At 39.7% G+C, this 18,646-nt stretch overlaps 1 long non-coding RNA gene across 1 annotated transcript; it reads right to left on the reverse strand.

Annotated features, from left to right (window-relative positions):
• Positions 1-2,755: 2,755 nt before the first annotated feature.
• Positions 2,756-12,112, reverse strand: LOC122887171. The gene is made up of 2 exons (XR_006380484.1): positions 4,827-12,112; positions 2,756-2,961 (listed from the first exon to the last, which is right to left on the reverse strand). It is a non-coding gene; the product is annotated as an uncharacterized LOC122887171 (long non-coding RNA).
• Positions 12,113-18,646: the final 6,534 nt, after the last annotated feature.

Here is an 18,646-nt window from a genome sequence, read left to right on the forward strand (position 1 = left end):
TAGTGAAGACTGGCGGCGTGATATAAGAGAGTGAAGGGATGTATCACGTTTGTTTTCAGTTGTCCTACAGTTGAGGCAGAAGATGTCCCCGTGCTCTTGCTTTACCCACATCCCGAAAATCGTTTTAATTCAGCAACTATCAACTTTTTGCAAGTTTATAATTAACGTTAAGAGTAACCAGCGCACATTATCATCTTGGTTCATTATCCTCCTAATTATTGGCTCCTCCAAAGCAAGAGAGGGGACAGTACTTTAGACTCAATACTCCACATATGCGATTTTTCATTTCAGAGTTTTTTCTTAATGGCAAAATGTGTGTTTTAATTAATAATTTGGAAACTGCTGGTAATCAGTGAGATAGAAACTGCTGGACAAACACCATCAACAAAATGTGAATCATGTAAGTTAACATTACTTGATGTATGGCTTTGATATTTGCCAGTTATGAATGCGTGCTGGGTATTTATAATCAGATCCGTGCACAATCAAACTTTTCGAGCTTTTCTGTTGGTCCGAATACTATGTGAGAAATGAATAAGACCTTTCTAACAGGAAAAACATGCGCTGTTAATTAATCTTTTAGGGTATTTTATTAATATTGACCCTGGATCACTGCACAGACATCCATTTACAACATCACAGCGAGGAAATACTTTTTTTTTTAATTAGTGTCAGACTTTTTGTTTGCTTTAATGTGCATAAATTACATTGCAAATGAATACTAATAAATTGAATCCATTTAATTAGAATTTCATGTTTGTTTAAACTCAAGCACTTTTTTGTCAATTATGAGTCGCATGTCAGAACCATCTTTTCCACTGATTTAGTGAAGGCTGAAAGGATCCAAGCGATGCAGACACCCAATCAATAACGCCATGATCTAAAGTGACCTAAACGTCACTCCCTGCTCTGTTGCAAGGGAAACCCCTTTTCTGAGCTGTCACCAAATTGAGTTGAATCCCAGGCTCTGAAGCATTTTGATATTACACAGACATGGTTAGGATATGTGTATGTGAATTTGAGATTTATAAAGGTTATTTATGGCAACAAAATTTAAAAAAAGGTTAAACATGATGTAAAAAAATCCATCTAAAATCAAGATTTTTTTTCTTTTCCTTTTATTGTTTTTTAAGGCAGTTTCTAAATATAGTTTTTTACGTTGGCAGTTATCATGAGCATGAGTCAACATGTGGACAGAGGTTATGGGAGCCAGTTTCCGAGGTACAAGTCATTCCATGAACAATGCTATCAATAAATAGTGTTTGTTTGTGCATGTGGGTGGTTGTGTGTGTCCATCCGTCTGTGAGAAAAAAAAAGGGTCATAGATACAAAAATAGAGACTCTACATGAAAAAGGCTACATAATCCTGAAAGTGTAAGTGTCTGTGTGATAATAGTGCAAGGGTTTTTGTGTAGTACTGAGTTTGCATTTTCTCTAACAAGGGTCTGGCGTCCCTGCAGCCGTCAGTGGGATCCACGCTGGGCCCTTTCGCAGTAATCAGCCAGACTGTCTTGCTCTAATTGTTTCCAGATTTGTGTGGGAGGTCAGAGCCCCGGAGTGCTGATCCTTGCCAAGTTTATAAACAGAGCAGTGTTTCCAGATGGCCACTGGCTCCAGACTGGCTAGCAGGTTGATTGGGACCAGAATAATAACAGGTGGAGAACAGACAATGAATTCCTTGACACTTTTTACCTCGCACACACTCACAGACGCACCGACACTCTCTCAAACACACAGAAACACACTTTCAATGTGGTGAACAGGAGAGACTCCTGACGCCGTCTCTGTGGTTTGAGCTCAGCAACAACCAGATCTAAGAGTAATACCGGCAGGATGTAAAGCACATTTGGAGAACTGAATAGAGCCTGTTTTAAGGTTTTACACATGAGAATATAATGTAACAACAATCTAGTAAATGTGGGTTGTGAATTTGGAGATTTAACCAATTTTAACCTCATGTGACACAAGTACAATTATTGTCCTGGAAAAATCTTAAAAAAGAAGACAGTGGCAGACTTGACTTCTCTTTTGTCTTGTGTGATATTGTGACATTTTACAGTGTCTTTTTCCTCACTTGGCCTGGTCCCAGCTTTATGAAACCTTTCCTTCTTGTGGGGAACAATGTCAGCTGTGAATTGCAAAAGACCAGATTACAAAATATGAGGTTCCTACAGGAAGCCAACTGCTTTCTTATGTTGTTTTTGGATGGCACATCAGTTTTTGAAATATTTTTGAAACTCCATGGCATCTAATTATTTATGTTTTCACATTCTGTAATTTTCTATATATGTATTTTTAGTCATGTCTAAAAGCCAAATAAAATGAATTCCTAGGAAATGTTAAGAAAATAAATGTGTCATATACAATTTATGTATAATTCAAATCTCTCCTTTTATTTTTTTTCCTCTTTAAAGTTGTCAGTTTTGGAAGCATTCCTGTTGCAAACTTTGTCAAAGCTGAAGGTTCACTGTTTTTCCAAGAATTGACTGTGTTCGCTGCGACAAACACACATACACACACAGTCACACTTTCAAAGTGGTGATTTCAGCAGCTCCGGTGAAGACATTCCCACCACAATCACATCATTAGCTCCACCATGTCTCTTAATGCCTCTCTCAAGTTTTTGTTTACAGAATCCAGACCTTCCAAGGTCTTTGTAATAGCTTGAGAGATCTGGGCTCTGGAGGGGTGTATGTGTGTGTGTGTGTGTGTGTGTGTGCCGGTGTGGAGGGAGGGCTGCCTTTCATCGGTTTTGCTCTGCTACACTTGTTTGGGCCAAGGTTGGCCCCTGTTTTTCAGTAAGCGTACTCCACTCCAGATGTGCGGCGGCTCCAGAGTGGCTGCCATGTACAGTAAATCGGCATCTGAGGGCTCGTCAATCTGTGGGGTAGAGCGCTGCGGTGTCGTCAGCCCCAGCCACTGGTATAAACGGAAATTTGTACTGCTGAGCTCCCATGAGGCCTTGGGGGAGGTGGAGGGGGTGGTGTTGCAGGAGAGAGAAAAAAGGGGGCAGGGGAGGATATTTGGAAGTGAGAAGTCAAAACTGAAACTGATGAGTAGCAAGGGACAGAGACTGATAAAAGGTGCAGCAAATGTCTGAATACTCTCGTCCAAAGGGATAATGAGCTCAGTTGTCTCAGTGGCGGGACGGTAAATGAGCAGAAGAGAATGACGTCGACACAAGAATAAATGATGACTTTAGCAGAGAAATCTATCAGCTGCTGAAAATGGAGACATGAGTGTGGAAGCAGGTCACAGTCGGGGTATTTCAACATGCTTTAAATCAAATCAACCAGCTCCCAAGTAGACAAAATGATACACAAGTTCATAAAATGAGAGACAAGACGATTCAACGAACCTTGAAATAAAACAGGCCAACACAAAAAGATTTTACAGAGCTGCTACTGGTTACATGTAGTTAGTACTGGTGACCAGGCCACACAGAAGTGCCAAAACCAAAACATGAATACAGAAAATGAGATACAACATGACTCAGTTAATGTAAATACATGAGGTCTGAGTCATAATAAAGACAACGCTCTTTTCGAAGAGGACACAGAGCAGACTCTGGAGTGCCATCAGGGCAGACAGTGTTTCCCCCGCACATTCCTCCCTTTACATTTTCCCATGCTCAGAGCTCAGGCTCTGACTCAGCTCCATTATCACTGGGACCAAGTCATAGGAAAGCTGCTGATGACTTACAGAGTGAAGCCCTCATGTCCAGACTAATGTTTTAGCTCCGTCCTCAATGTGGTTTCCTCCCATCTGATGTCATTAAAGGTCAGCCATGTTTCTGTTACCCTGAATAGTCTGAGGCATGAGAAAGCTATAGATAACGAAGGAATTAATTGGGTGACTGATCATTTTTTTGTTTTAACTGTCACCTGGTTAAACGCTTTAGAACACTAAGCAGTGTGTTTACATGCACTTAAATGACTGGATTAAGGCCTTTTTACACTGTGCAGTTTTGGCTGTCCTTGACGAAAGTTGACAATGGTGAGAGAAACGTGATAAAATCTCTGGTCATCAATTAAAAACAATGGTTTCAACAACAGCTGATTTAGCGTCAAAGTTGTGACAGTGTGTGAAATTTAGGACCAAGATCTGACAATGTGACTGCTGCCATGACCAGTCAGAATATGATATGAAATGATACAATACACTGCCAGTGTTACCAGATTTGTCAAGTAGCCCAATTACAATATTCATTAAACATAAAAAGTCTTCACAACACATGTAATATACTATATAATATAATAAATCAAACAATAATTTGAAAAGGAAAAGAAGTTTAATCCTAGTTGTATTGAATTGAAATAATTTATGAGATTTTGAAGTCATTTATTTTTTCATCGTCATTGCATGTCGAACAGAGCCCACTAAACTCTGTGTCCTGTCAATTTCAGTCATACATTACGGAGGGGAGAAGGAGCCGATTCATTGGAATAAAGTCTAACTTTCATTGGGGAAACCGCCTAAATGGTACAAGAAGTAGCCCAGTTTTTTTGCCCGCTCAATTAAACATTAAGTAACGGAAACCACCCAATCTGGCAACACTGTACACTGACGAGCTAGCGTAATATTCAAACTAAAGTCCAACTAAAACTGAAACTAACACCATACTGGATGTATTTCGTAGTGGTGTCTGTGTTGTTATCCTTCTGTAGGCATGCCCATATCATGACCTTTTCCTCTTCGAAAGACAGACCCATGGCCCGACCCCCTGTCCCTAGTTTCCTTTGGGATCCCCCACACTCAACTTTGGGGTTTCCCCCCCATGCCCAGTAACGAGGCAAGGCGTCAGAGGCCTGATTATTTGCACTGACCCAGGTCTGTCTCCTCAGGGCGGCTGCCTCGGCACAGTCGCACTGGATCCCATTGACACAGTGAGAGGGAGAAGAAGGGGGGAAGAAAACAGACCCTGGCTCCAGTCAGTCGGCCCTCCTCGGCAGGTTGATGAATGTCCAGGACTTCACGATCTTTGCCACCCAAGCCAGTGGAGTCAGGCTACAATGAGTTACAGTCTCTTGGTTAGAAAACCCTCCTGCCTGCCACCACCGCTGCCCCCCACCCCAGCCAGCCCACGAGCCCCACAGTCCCCCCAGAACCCGAGCTGGCCGGCCTCCCTCCCTTCACAAACACTGGAGGTCTATCCTTGACTGCTCCGCGCCGCACTCCAGCCACCACCTCCCTCGCCCTTTCAACTCTCGTCCCTGACTGCACTGATTCTACCCGGCAACACACAACTCACAGGTCCAACCACAAGCTGGCACAGGTCACCTCAACATGCCATTTCATTACACCCCTAGCTGCTTATGTCAGGTTGCTGCAGCATCGATGCATTCATGAACCTGACACCTGACTGAAAATATACGTTCATTATATAGTTTTCCCAGCAATGCAAACTACAAATCAAATATTTTGTCCTCCTGAATGTGATGAACGCTGCCACCAGCTGAACTATACTAAATAATAAATGTGATATTTTATTGTCTTTGTCTTTCTTTACTTCTTACATCACGTCTCCGCCGACTATGTACCTTGTAAATGCAAAACAGAGGTGAAAATGTGTGCTTAGGATGGCTATAAAACTCAACCGCAATGGTAGGAGGAAAACAACAGCATTGTTAAGATCAGCCCCCTGCTGCTGCAGCTAATTGTGCTCCAGTCACAGGCTATTCACTGTCACAGTTAGCTGGAGGCAAGTATCAACTGACTGAGAAACTCTTGCTCAAGTGTTTCTCTCATCATTTGTGCTTGGATAAAGGAGAATGGGCTGATGATAGTAGTTCTGCAGAAGGATGAATGTAATCACAGGCTCATACAACCACTGTAGTGTCTTGTGACACTTACAGTAGTGTGTCATGTGAATACAGCCTTCTAACATTATTGTCTCAGCAGGCTGAAAGGTTACTGATAGGACAGAAACAACTGAAAGAAAGAAAAAACAGCAGGAGGTATGATGAAACTATATAGAGCTAAAGACAAATATGCCGTGCTATTAGAATTGCAATTATTCGTTATTACGGCAAAGCACACTCATTATGTTACCCTACAATTGAGACTGGCAACACTCGTGGTAATTTGATGACGCACAAGTCGTGGTGCTTTTGGCTGCAGAGAGCGAGTCTGACTGTTTCACGCCTTTTTTCAGAAATCCCGACTAACCTCTTTAATCACCTCTGAATTTTCCTTCTTCTGACTCCTGTGGCCTTATGAACATTTGTTTAATTAATGTAAAAACCTTACAACAATTCCACCAAGTAGTAATGAGGTGTTGTCATAATGTTTCTATGAGCATGATATTAATTTCACAACTGAAACATTATTAGACATAATAACATAAAACCTAATCTAATCACTCACACACCGAAGGCACAGCCCTCTGGAGCAATTTGGGGTTCAGTGTCTTGCCCAAGGACACTTCAACAAACCAGCAACTTTCCGATTGGTGGACGACCCGCTCTACGACTAAGTCACAGCCGCCCCATAAAGTCATGGGAGATAAAAAGTAAGCTAGCCAGTGGGTATATGTAAGCACATCTGAACACAGATGTTTTTATCTCTAATGTTGTCAATTTCAATAAATTTCATATAAAAACACACTTATTTCATAAAACCATGGCTGTGAGGTGCATGAAATCGCACAGACATAAACTGTATTCTTCTGGTTCAGCTAGCCATCAGCCTTCAAGTCTGAGGAGCTGCGGGTTTTTTGAGTTCCAATGCTTTAAACAGAATAAATGGGTATAACTTGCATTATTTTTAAGTATTTGCCATTTGATAACTTCAGCACTGTGTTGTGTAGCAGTATTGTAATGTTAGACTGAAATGATGAAAAAATGGCGTTAGCTAGCTGACATTAGCTCAACTTGCTAGTTAGCTAAGAGCTGTCAGTGACATTCCGTTCAATTGACGTTAGTTTAATGATGTTTAAAAAATCAAACAGATATTTTCCACTGATACAAGACCAGTGGTGGAATAAGCATTCAGTTTGTTTACTTAAATAAAAGTAGTAACACCACAGTGTTAAAATACAAGTAAAAGTCCTTCATTCAGAATTTTACTTTACAGAATCAGCAGAATATACTTAATATATCAAAATGAAAAGTACTCATTATGTTCAATGGCTCTTTTTAGAATGTTATATATTATTATAGATATTATATTATTGGATTATTATTACTGATGCATTATCATGTCAGCAGCGTTTTAATGTTATAGCTGATTTTAGAGGTAGATCATGTTTTGTATGTAAAATCTCAAGAAGTGTTTCAGCACATTAGACACCAGAGAAAAGAGTCAAAGGACTTGTAATCAGCTGACACAGTCGCTGTCAAAGGATTCTTTGAATGGCTTTTCAAAGGAAACACTGTCCGCACACGGTTCATCCGTCTGTTCCCTTTAAACCTCATCTAACTTCCGCTCAACCCTCCCCCCAGTGGTGCAGGAGACATTCCTCACAAGATGGTTGAATGGCAGCCCTGTTGCAGGTCAGCCTAGGCGGCAGCAACGGGCAATTTACAGGGTCCCTGCTGTGTGGAGTTGTGACCTGGCCTCAGAGCAGCGCTCCCAGGTGACAAATAAAACACTAGCCCTCACAGGAGCGCGACTTCAGGCTCCACAATGCTAATTCAATACAATGCGTCTAATTGTAGCCTATTTCAGAGAGGCTACCAAGATCCTCTGCCAGCCATTCAGAGGATTACTGCTAATTGGGAAATAAACGTGTGGTAAAAGAGTCTGGGATGAGGTAGTTAATGTGGAACCCTCTTAATAGACACTTAGAGCTTATTAGCTTCATTCTCACAAAGCATTGTTTGATCAGAAAGGCTCCTTTATTTTCTCTTTATGGTGTTCCATTAGATTTGGTGTTTTTCTTAAAATACACTGATTGTTTTGTTTGGCGCCACCAAAAGTCAGCATCAAAGACGTTATGCAATGTTGCTGCTAAATATCAGTTCAGTTATCTCGGCAATTTCATGTCATGCATTATAGCATAATTCATACAAAAGAATATTTTAGTAATAATCATGGGCAGCTTTAGATATGGACCACTCACTACCAAATCCAGAAACCAGACGTTCACAGTGCTTATCAGTGATGGCTTCGTTTGATATTTTGTGAAGCTGCTCCACTGAGAGCAGACAAACTCAAAGACTGTTTGTTAGAGCTTGTATACCAAAATAAACTTGGATTTAAAGTGCTACCAAGACTTTGAACCTGAATATATTCCAGTATTCCTGGATAAAGCAGTCTACACATTGCACGTTTGTGTTGTTGTTGTTGTGTAAATCCCTGTTGGCACTTGTACCATTTGCTTTTCAGTCAGTAATTTACATTACATAATCAAGTATGTTTTGTCTGCAGTACTGCCCTTAGCTACTTGTACTGTATGTTTTAAATTCACTCATTTTGTATCTGCTTTAAAACACTGCATCAGGAACTGGCCAGCTATAAATTGTATCTGCATCAATCCTGTTTGCACAAGTTGTGGTAGCATTACAGTTGAAATCCATAAGGTGTGTTTTTAAATTCATACATCATTATCTAATCCATCCGTATGGTAAATTTTGGTGAAAATGGAGCTTGTGGTTGAAGACAACAACAAATCATGTATGATGTTGACTGTCCAGTTAGCAACGCCATTGCCGTCCAACTTCATCATGAATTAATTATAATTAAATAGCAGCAGTAAGGAGACATAAGGCACAGATTTGTCACTTCAGTTAACAAGATTAACATCTTTCACAATATTCAGTTAAATGATTGCCTTTATCAATAACTGAAACATAGATATTCACCATGCATTAAATCATTTTGAGTTCAAATGATTTATAGCTTTGGGTTCATGTATTTTTAAAATAAAATGTTTCTAGTCTGACCCAGAAGGGATCTTGACCTAGAAATAGCTGTCCCATATGTAAAAAAAAATCTATTGCCATCATTTTGGAGGCAATATGTCTTGTTGAAATAACACCTATCTGTTGTGCCCTCGATTTCAGTTTGTGACATCAAATTGAGGGCTTAGATATTTTGGGCCATCAATAAGACAGATGGTCCATAAGCGAGACTCCCTCCGAAGCACCGCTGCATCACTGCTGGTTTCAGCTTGGCACAACATGGTTTTCTATCTCAATTAAGGGGGGCAAAAATTATCCCGAAAGCAAATTGAAATCAAGTGTTAACTGTTTGGGGACGAGGCTAAACCAGGGCCAGTTCTGGTAAGAAGGATACCAGAACTGGCCCTTGACCAAATATGTTGTTGTTTCAGTAGCTGATAAGATGGATTCCCATTTACTTACATTCATTCATCAACAGAAAGTTATGCCATGTTGTTGCAGTTAGAAATTAATTCAATTTTTTAAAAAGGGTTTTTGGCTGCCAAAATGACGAATGTCCTGTGTTACAAATCAGTTGTTGCATCAGTGGCTCAAATTATTCTGGAGTCTGAATACACTGATTAGATTATGGTGATTATCCATGTCATAGGAAAATCTGATACAAAGATGAATACAATAAGCTTCTATTAGTAGGAACATGAGTTTCATAGTATTATATTTTTTAAGGTTTTACTTGTTTGTTACAAAATGTTTAACATGCCACATACTGAACTCTGTATTCTGCTCCTTTTTGCAGTGCAGGAGATAATTCATATGTAACTTTTACTGACCTTTTACATTCTTAACAAGCTACTGCTTAGTTTTACTCAAAAGGTCACACTGATGGTTTTGCATAATTTTGCCAATTCACTACAAGTCACATATATTTTACATTCTGCTGACCATTTTCCATAGCAAACCAAAGCTCCTAGATTTTTGAGTATATTAATGCTATTGTTTTTTTAAATCAACTTGGAGAGATCTGAAACTTTTTTGAGAGACATAATCTACCAAAGTGAACATTTAGTTTGCTTCCCTATTTTTGTTATATGTTATTGTTGCACGGTTATACAATTGCAAGCATGGGCTGATTTGTGTGCCAGTATGGTGCGTTCATGCACTGTTGGGAAGCTGTGACATCCAAGACTTATGAATCAGCTGCTAAACAACAGACTTTGCAATGAAAGTAGCTTCCAAATATTATCCTTTTCACAACATTCACATTTGCCTTTTGTTTGTTTAAACAGTTCCGACAAATGAAGCTTATTTTGATTTGAGAAGTCTGCACTGCATTACTACACAACAATAAAATAACCCTGACAAATAAATGTTGTTCACTGCCATCCATTATCTAAGCTGAATTTCATATTGAGCTGAAATACACTATTGGAAACCAATGGCTGCCTGGAAGGTCAGCAGTAGTGAATGGTATACATGATATGTAGTAAATTGCCTCAAATATGCAAAAGCATTAGTATTAAAGGGTTATCGACCAGCAGTCAATGGATGGCCGGAGAAAGATCAAATAGGCCATTTTCATCCAACACCAAAGACTATCTTTGAACAGAGTCCATGGTTACAATTTCTCCCTATGTATGACCACTTGTTATCATGTGACCAAAGTTCTGTATTTAGGTCATATGATGACAACTGAGCCACATCCCTGACAAAAGAGCAAATTCCATCTGCTTATGAAGACCGTGAGATGCAGCTGAAAGCTAGCAAGTGGACCTTAAGTAAAGATTTTAGTACCAGTTTCCAATAAGACACTTTTTTTATAAAGGATTTATGAGGAAAAATCCCTTTTGTGGGTATTTACCTTTTACCACTTAACTTAACAACATTCACAACTGCAGACAGGATGGATTTTTGTACAAAATGTTTATTAATGACCTATTAGTATTTACAACTATAGACCAGAGGGTATTATTGAAAGTGAGAAACCCATGAGCATTTATTAATGTATTATCAACATTTATTACTGCATTATTACCAAATTGAAAAAAGGGATTAGTTGTGCTTATTAATGGCTTGTAAGTGATGTATAAAGCATTAAAAAGTAATTTATTAATCATTAATAAAGCCATTAGTTACTACTTATAAACCTTTTATAAAAGGTGCCTTATTAGAAAGTGGCATAGAAAGATTTTTATTATTACTATTTCCAAAATCAACAATAATATATAATAAAGTAACACAACTTTCAGGATTGTAAATGTATCAGGACATTTTGATGCTCTTTTCCACCCCCAATAATCACACTATGCCCACAATGGGAGTCCCCACCAGTTCATCCACGACTGAGAAGTCCCAGAATGTTTTTCACGAGTACAACACAGAGCAGAGTTTGTCCTGCCTTGTGTAAAACACAGAAAGTGACTTGTGTCATGTTTATAAATCCTCTCTCGTCTGTCCAAGATTATACAAGAAGTGTTGCGTGTGTCCCATAACTGCTAGATGACATTACCTACCACACTTAACTATAATCATGCCTCTGGTACTAAACCAGATCATTAAATACGTATTTTATGTATCAATTCTTGAAAATCTAGTTCATGTAAGTGTTGCTGTGTGCCCATACTTTCTATTTTAGGCTGGATATTGCCATGGATTCATGGAAATTGGGAACAAAACATGAACATGGTTATTTACAGGATTATAAATTAACTTTTCTTTGATAATCTACTGGATGACACTGGTTGTAAAACAGTCCCGAGCAAGCTGTCTCCTGGATCAAATGGGCAGGTTCTCAGCATGCTATCAGCACTGTTAACTCTGGCTGTAAACCAAACCTCCCAGGAGGTCAGAGGTCAAAATGTTTGGGCTTCAGAGAGATGCCATAGGCTGAGCATGGACAGGATTTAATATGAAGTCTGACACAAAGTTACTGCCTGTGAATTAGTGACCTTAACATCCAACCTCATATACTGTATGTGAAAATACAGAGGAAGTCCAGATGTAGATCATCCAGGCATTAGACACAGGTTATTATGAGGGTAAACTCACATTTCATATTGTGAATAATACTGTATTTAGTTTTATAGTTGTATATATAATTGTTTTTTCCTTCTGGTTTTGCCTGTAAGTTTTGCTAATGTGTTGCATTACTATTTCATTGTTTTTAGCCATGCTAGTGGCATAGCTCTATGAATGTCGGTCTGTCCTTCCACCACTTTGGTCAAGACTGAAATATCTTAACAAATATCAGATGGATCGTTATGAAATTTTGTACAGACATTCATGATCCCCAGAGGATGAATCCTACTGACTTTGATGAGCCCCTGACCTTTTCTCTAGCGCCACCATAAGGTTGACATTTTTGGCTTTTGTTTTGACACGTATTGGATGGATTAATCTAATCTAATCTAAACTGGTGACCATGGTAAACATTAATCCTGCAAAACAGCAGCATGTTAAGTGTTGTCATTGTGAACATGTTAGCAAGCTGACGTTAGCATTTAGCTCAAAGCACCGCTCACAGAGCTGCTAGCTAGACTCTTTATTTATTGTATTTAATGTATATTTATTGTTCTGTTTGGCTATAAATATAATAAAGACTGCTGCTACTACTACAGAAAATAATATGATGTAGTACATATTATACAAAAATATACAAAATTTTGTAAGTAAATACACAGATAATATAAATATGGAATGACTACCTTAGCAAATAAACTCATACTCTTGAAATTACAATCAAGTGAATGCACATCTCTTCCTTTTAACACATACTTGACCAGTTAATTTTGTAGCCTACCTCGTAAAACCCAATGATACATTTGTTCTGATGAGTAAGAAGCCAGTCAGAGAGGTGACGCTGGATGAATGAACATTATATCACATCAGTAATGTGGAAATGTGTCTCATCTGTGAGGTGTGTGTTTGGATTAACCCCATTCAAACAGACTGGAGCAAGTGTGTCATGTTGATCTGTGAAGCTGCATAGCGAGCTGTGCTGTGTTGCTTTCAAGCAAAATAAGTTGAAAAGCTACTTCTTTGTGATCTAACAGAGATTTAAAAGAGGTCAATTGGATTTTGCTGATATTATATATAAGCTTTAGACAGAATAGTTTCTGGTTACAACTAGAAGGTTCATTGTAGTTGGCTCCATAGATAGACAGAATACAGAAACAGCGGTGTAAAAATAATAACGAAGCAGACATCAACAATATGCCTGAGTTGTTTTATGAATATCAAGAAAGCAATTTGGACAGTGAAAACAATAGATAACAAGCTTATAATTCATTTTCATAAATTTAAAGGCTCCATTAAGTTAAACATGTACTCCACTAGACAGATATAGTCTGTTGAGAGGACAATGTTAATTTAAAGCACAATAGTTTTATTTCTCTGTCTGATATACTTATATGATAAGGTAGATAGTGAAAGTGCTTTAACACTCCGGTCAAAAGACTACACTTTTCTGTGCACAGCCTAATTGAAGGTTACTTCAAATGAATTATTTCTTTAAAAAAAAATTCAATAACACCCAGATAAGAGACTTAGCGCACCCTTGCCTGCTTCCCCTTCTTGCTCTTCATTTGGCATGCATTTTGGCAGGCACCTCAAAGCATTGCACTCCAGGGTGGTACAGATGATAAAGGGAGAGAGAGGCAGAGAGGGAGAAGGGTAGACTCGTGGTGGGGAGGAGGGAGGGAGGGGGGCAAAGTGGTCCGTTATCAGGAGCTGGGAGCAGCAGCCTTTACCTGAGACGTGCACCTGCTGGTTCAGTGTGTTCTCACGGAGGACAAACCCCCCACAATGGTACATCTGGATACACTTGGAACATGGAGGCTAATTACCGGAGTATTAAAGTGTTCTTGTCTGGTATCACAGAGATTTGTCCGCACAGCACTCTGCAGTGGCACAAAGCCTAATTTTCACACATTTGGAGGTCAACCAAACTAAGCATAAGACATCCAGCTACATGTGCAACGAGACACTAACTATGGAGAGATAAATTTCAGACATGGATTCATGAGAATAACTGAGTATAAATGATTACAACCATTTGGGATACGTGGATATATGCATATTCCCTTTCTTGCAGAGAGTTAGATGTACGCAAAATATGTAGTGTATGAGTCAGGAGCTGTTTATGTTTATGCTGCATTTTAGCATAACGACTAGAAAAAGGGGGAAACAGCTAGCCTGATTTTGTCTGAAGGTAACAAAATCACCTACCAGTACCTCTAAAGCTCACTAAGTAATGTTATATCTTACATACAAAAACCGAAGTGGAAAAATGTAATTTGTAATTGTTTTACAGAGGGTTATGTGCCAGACTGTTTCTTGGCCAAGAGCAGTAACTCCGCTGGTTACCTGGCAATCCCCCATAAAACATTGAATTGTCGTTTTTACACTTTTGGTTTTTGAACTGATTAAACAAAGGAAACATAAACAGTTCAACATTTTGGGAAATATATTTATTCGCTTTCTTTCTGAGAGTTAGATGACAATGAAGTCTCATATCTGTATGGTAAATATGAAGCTACCGCTAGGTACCCATTAGCTTAGCATAGCATAAAGACTGGAAACAGGGGGAAACAGCTATCCTGGCTCTGTCCAAAGGTAAAACAATCCTTATACCAACACCTCTAAAGCTCAGTAAATAAAACGTTATTTCTCGTTCGTTTAATCGTTTTCCCAATTCAGTTTTTGTACAGATTAAACAAACAAGATATAACACCGTGTTCTAACTCAATGCGAGCGTCCGACTATTGCATCACATCGCGTAACATCGGACGCTCTCTGTCCACACTGAATCCGTTAAATATGCATGTCTGTTGTCATGTAAACAAACCATGTACCTATCCACTGTATGCTGGAGATCGGACTGGAGAGGTTAACCACTCAAGTAAAAGATGGGTGAGTACTTGGTTACTAGTTACGTTTGTTGGCCTACTTTTAAAACAGAAAACACAAGTTTTATATTGTGATAATTTGATGTTTCTTTACTGCAAGCTCTACTGAGCAACCTGACAGAAAACACACAAAAATAAATCTTCTTACTAGAAACTTCAGGCTTCCTGGTGATCTCCCTTCAGCCAGCTGTAACTTTATTTAGGTTAACTCCTCATTTAAACTCCATGACTCAGCCGTTCCTCGTCCATGTTGCTGTGCTTTTAACGCGAGCGACAGGAATAAATAGAAACATCCGACAAAAGTTCAGCTCAAAATGGCGCGGCGCATCGTGCTGCACAGTGCTGCGTTGCTCGTGGCCAGTTAGGACATTCCAATAGAAAACAATGCAATTTAACTGATTTTGTCGCCGACGCTCGCTCACGTCACATTCAGTTAGGACACAGTGTAATATGTAAATTAGTGAGCTTTAGAGATGCTGGTGTGCGGATCGTGTTACCTTAGGACAGAGCCAGGCTTGCTGCTTCCCTGTTTCTAATCTTTATGCTAAGCTATGCTAACAGGCTCTGGCACCAGCTAAATAATTAACATACAGACATCAGAGTGGTATTGAGCGTCTTATCTAACTCTCAGCAAGAAAGCGAATGCATTTTTCCCAAAATGTCAAACTATTTATTCAAGTCATTTTATTTTATAGTCAACTTTACTACAAAAGGTAGCTAATAATTTCTTCATATGTCTTAGTATCAAATAATATTTCTGTAGGGACTGATTGTCCTCTTGTTCCTCCTGTGCGACTGAGCCCAAGATGAGAGCTATTGTAGGGAGCGTTAATACAAACCAGATGTTAAACTTGTGTCCTCAAAATGAATGGGTCTATTGGGAAACCAAGGCGAGTCTCAGGGGACATTCCACTGGAGGCTAAGCTGATTGGTTCATATTGAAACAACATGGCCAAGATAAACTGGGATTTCAAGAAAGGGGGTCTCTGGACGCTGGAGTCTAAAATAAATCGTTAGGGCTAAAGGAGGAGCTTAGCTCATCCTCTAAGGAAAACAGTGAGTTTTGCAAGTGACTGACACACATGATGACTGTGGCGCCAGGCAACCTCGGTCTACAGCCCAGTTGTGGGCTGCATGGGAAGTGGAGAGCATCAGGGGCCATGCTTCTTTTGTGCTGATGTCACAAAGCTGTAGGGTATTACTTTTTCCAAATTGTTGTATTTATTTTCCCCTCACGACTTGACTGTTTTTGGCAGGGGGAAACTAAAGCTGAAATGGTCTCGTAAAGACAAAGATTACTCTTATGATCACAAATTTAAATGCAGCTCATTTGTTTAATCTTGCATAAAGGCATCAAAGGTATCATGTGTGACTTGAGCTCTGCAAATACAGATACATCTTGATCTATTTACTTTTTAACACAATTCTGTGTAATTTGGTTCATAGGGCAATATGGAGATAATGTACTGCACAAAAAATCTGTTTAAATCAATTTTGTTCATTTGATTTTTACCCAGTTGATTATCATTTAATACAGTTTTATCTCAAAGCCCTTGCTTTCATATTTTCAAGATTCAAAGATTTATTTAACACATACACAATCGTACACAGTACAGAGTGCAGTGAATCGCTTAATGACTGTGCACAGGGAAAGTAAAATTAAATGGAGAATAAATACAAAGACATTACAAAGTTGGAACATTTTAAAAGAGCAAATGTAGGCAAAATAAAATGAGAAAGTAGAGAAGCAAAAGAATGGACAATGTAGAAAACAATAGTCCTCATCTTGTATGACAACAACCAGACTGTTACAGTTTGTTCTAACTTGTTCCAGCAGGAGTAAGAGGATATTTTATTTCACTTTTATAAATCAATAGGGATGTTGATTCTCATAAAAGCCCATCAGTATCAGCTGTGAGGAGATAACTCAGAGAGCAGCTCTGTGGCCACATGGTTTTGTCTGTGCTATCACAACAAGGCTTGCTCTTGTAGAGTGGAAGTCCAGTTGTTTGGACCTCCTGTGTGGGATAAAAAACAAAACTCCCAAGGTCACAATAGTGGCATTTTAATCACCATCAGCCAGTCATGGAGGTAATTGCTGGTGCCATGTCCTTGTCAGGCTTTACAAAGAAAGATCTAAAAAGAGAAGCACGCTTCCACACAATAGCTGGAAAGCAGGAGTGCGCCGGTGCTTTCCTCTGTCAGTGGGCTGGTCGGTCTGTTTTGTAAGCACTTCCATCCTGTGAAAGCCCCTGGTAGACCTCCACCTGCTAGCTAACTACTAGTCTGCTGAAATTTCTCAGAGAGAAGCAAGCCAGCCTCTCCCCCTCATTTCACTGGCGCCAGCGCTCAATGGGCCCTGCACTTTGATTATTTGTGTTAACAGTTAATTTAGCACCACAGACACATGTGCCAAAGCTGGCTTCACTTCCTCATGCATCACCAACAAATGTGACTTTTATGAGTTCCTTTTCACAGGGCCACCCCCCTCTCGGTCAAGTTCTCGCCTCTCAACTCACTCTCCGAACCCTCTATGGACTACCCACACACATACACACTCACCCCTGTAGACACCATCTCCTCACCTCCTCTTACCTCTCCTCTTTCCCTCCTCCCCCATCTCATTTTCCAACCTCCCGCCTCCACTCGCTTATTTCGTTGGTTAAGCCTTAATCTCTTCCACATCTTGCCTGCTAGAGTTATTTCTGGCTCCTCTGTTTCCAGTGTTTGCATTATCAGGAATACATTTCATGTCAATTTATTCGTTGGTTAAATACCACAAGAGAGTCACTCTTTAGGAGATTTGAACTGCAGTTGAAAAGAATGCTTATACCCCAACAGAGGGTCCTCTCAACATTTTCTGATGATTTTTTCCATTTGGATCTGAGCTTACAAAAATAACTACTAAGGGGGAATCAAAGAAATAACTGTTTTATACAGTAAGCCCACTTAAAAAGATATTACAGACCACAAAGAACGCATACCTTATTGCAAGTGATGATACATTGTGCCAAAATTAAGGATGAGGATGACCACGGTACAGAGTAAAGTGTTCCAGATATTAAGTCAAACCTGAAAGCATGACCTGCACATTTTCAGTGTTAGGTGACACAAAGATATAATCTGCCTTTATGAAAACCTCTACCCTCAATACCAAGTGGAGCCACAGTCTAGTGGGTAGTGGGAAAGGGAGCTCAGAGGACTTTGTCAATGCCTAGTTAGCTTCGACATTGATACTTACAGACTGGGAAAGAACAGTGCTGAGGGAGCACAAACTAGCCGCACACCGATGAGCTCATGCCAGGACTATGCAAGCAGAAGGCCACAGGAGCCATGGAAATATTTGGACATCTATTTTGCTCCCCCGCTTGTCTGTAGTGCAATACAGTGCATCATCTTTTGTGGTTGAGAGACACGTTTTCAAGTGGCCAGAGGCAGAACCTTAAAAGGTCGGTCTTGCATTTTTGTTTTATTGTGTGACTGCATTTCAGCCACTCAGCAGGAGCAAATTGCGACCGCATCCCAACACCGCAGATTCTTCTTCATTAATTCTCCATCCGTGCCATGTAGTCCATCACTGCTTGAGCATTGATTCATGCGCAGTGCTCCATAATAGCACGGCCGCTGTGGCGGCCTGTTTTCAGTCAGACAGAAATGGTCACTGCTAGTATCCTGAAACAGTGTAATATGTGGTGAAACTGCCTGTGGAAACATGGGAAAATCTTATGCAATTGCTTTTTCTTTAACATGAGCACGCACGGTCTGGGTCTCTACAGTCAGCTCACTGAGCTCACAGAGGTGTCATAAAATCTTATATTTGGATTATATTTCATCTCTTAAGAGGTTCAAAAGTCTTGGCTTTAAACTAACAGCAGATTAATTAACCCCCTATTTAGCATG

Source organism: Siniperca chuatsi, linkage group LG13 (genome assembly GCF_020085105.1).
Source record: "Siniperca chuatsi isolate FFG_IHB_CAS linkage group LG13, ASM2008510v1, whole genome shotgun sequence".
Lineage (NCBI taxonomy): Eukaryota > Metazoa > Chordata > Actinopteri > Centrarchiformes > Sinipercidae > Siniperca > Siniperca chuatsi.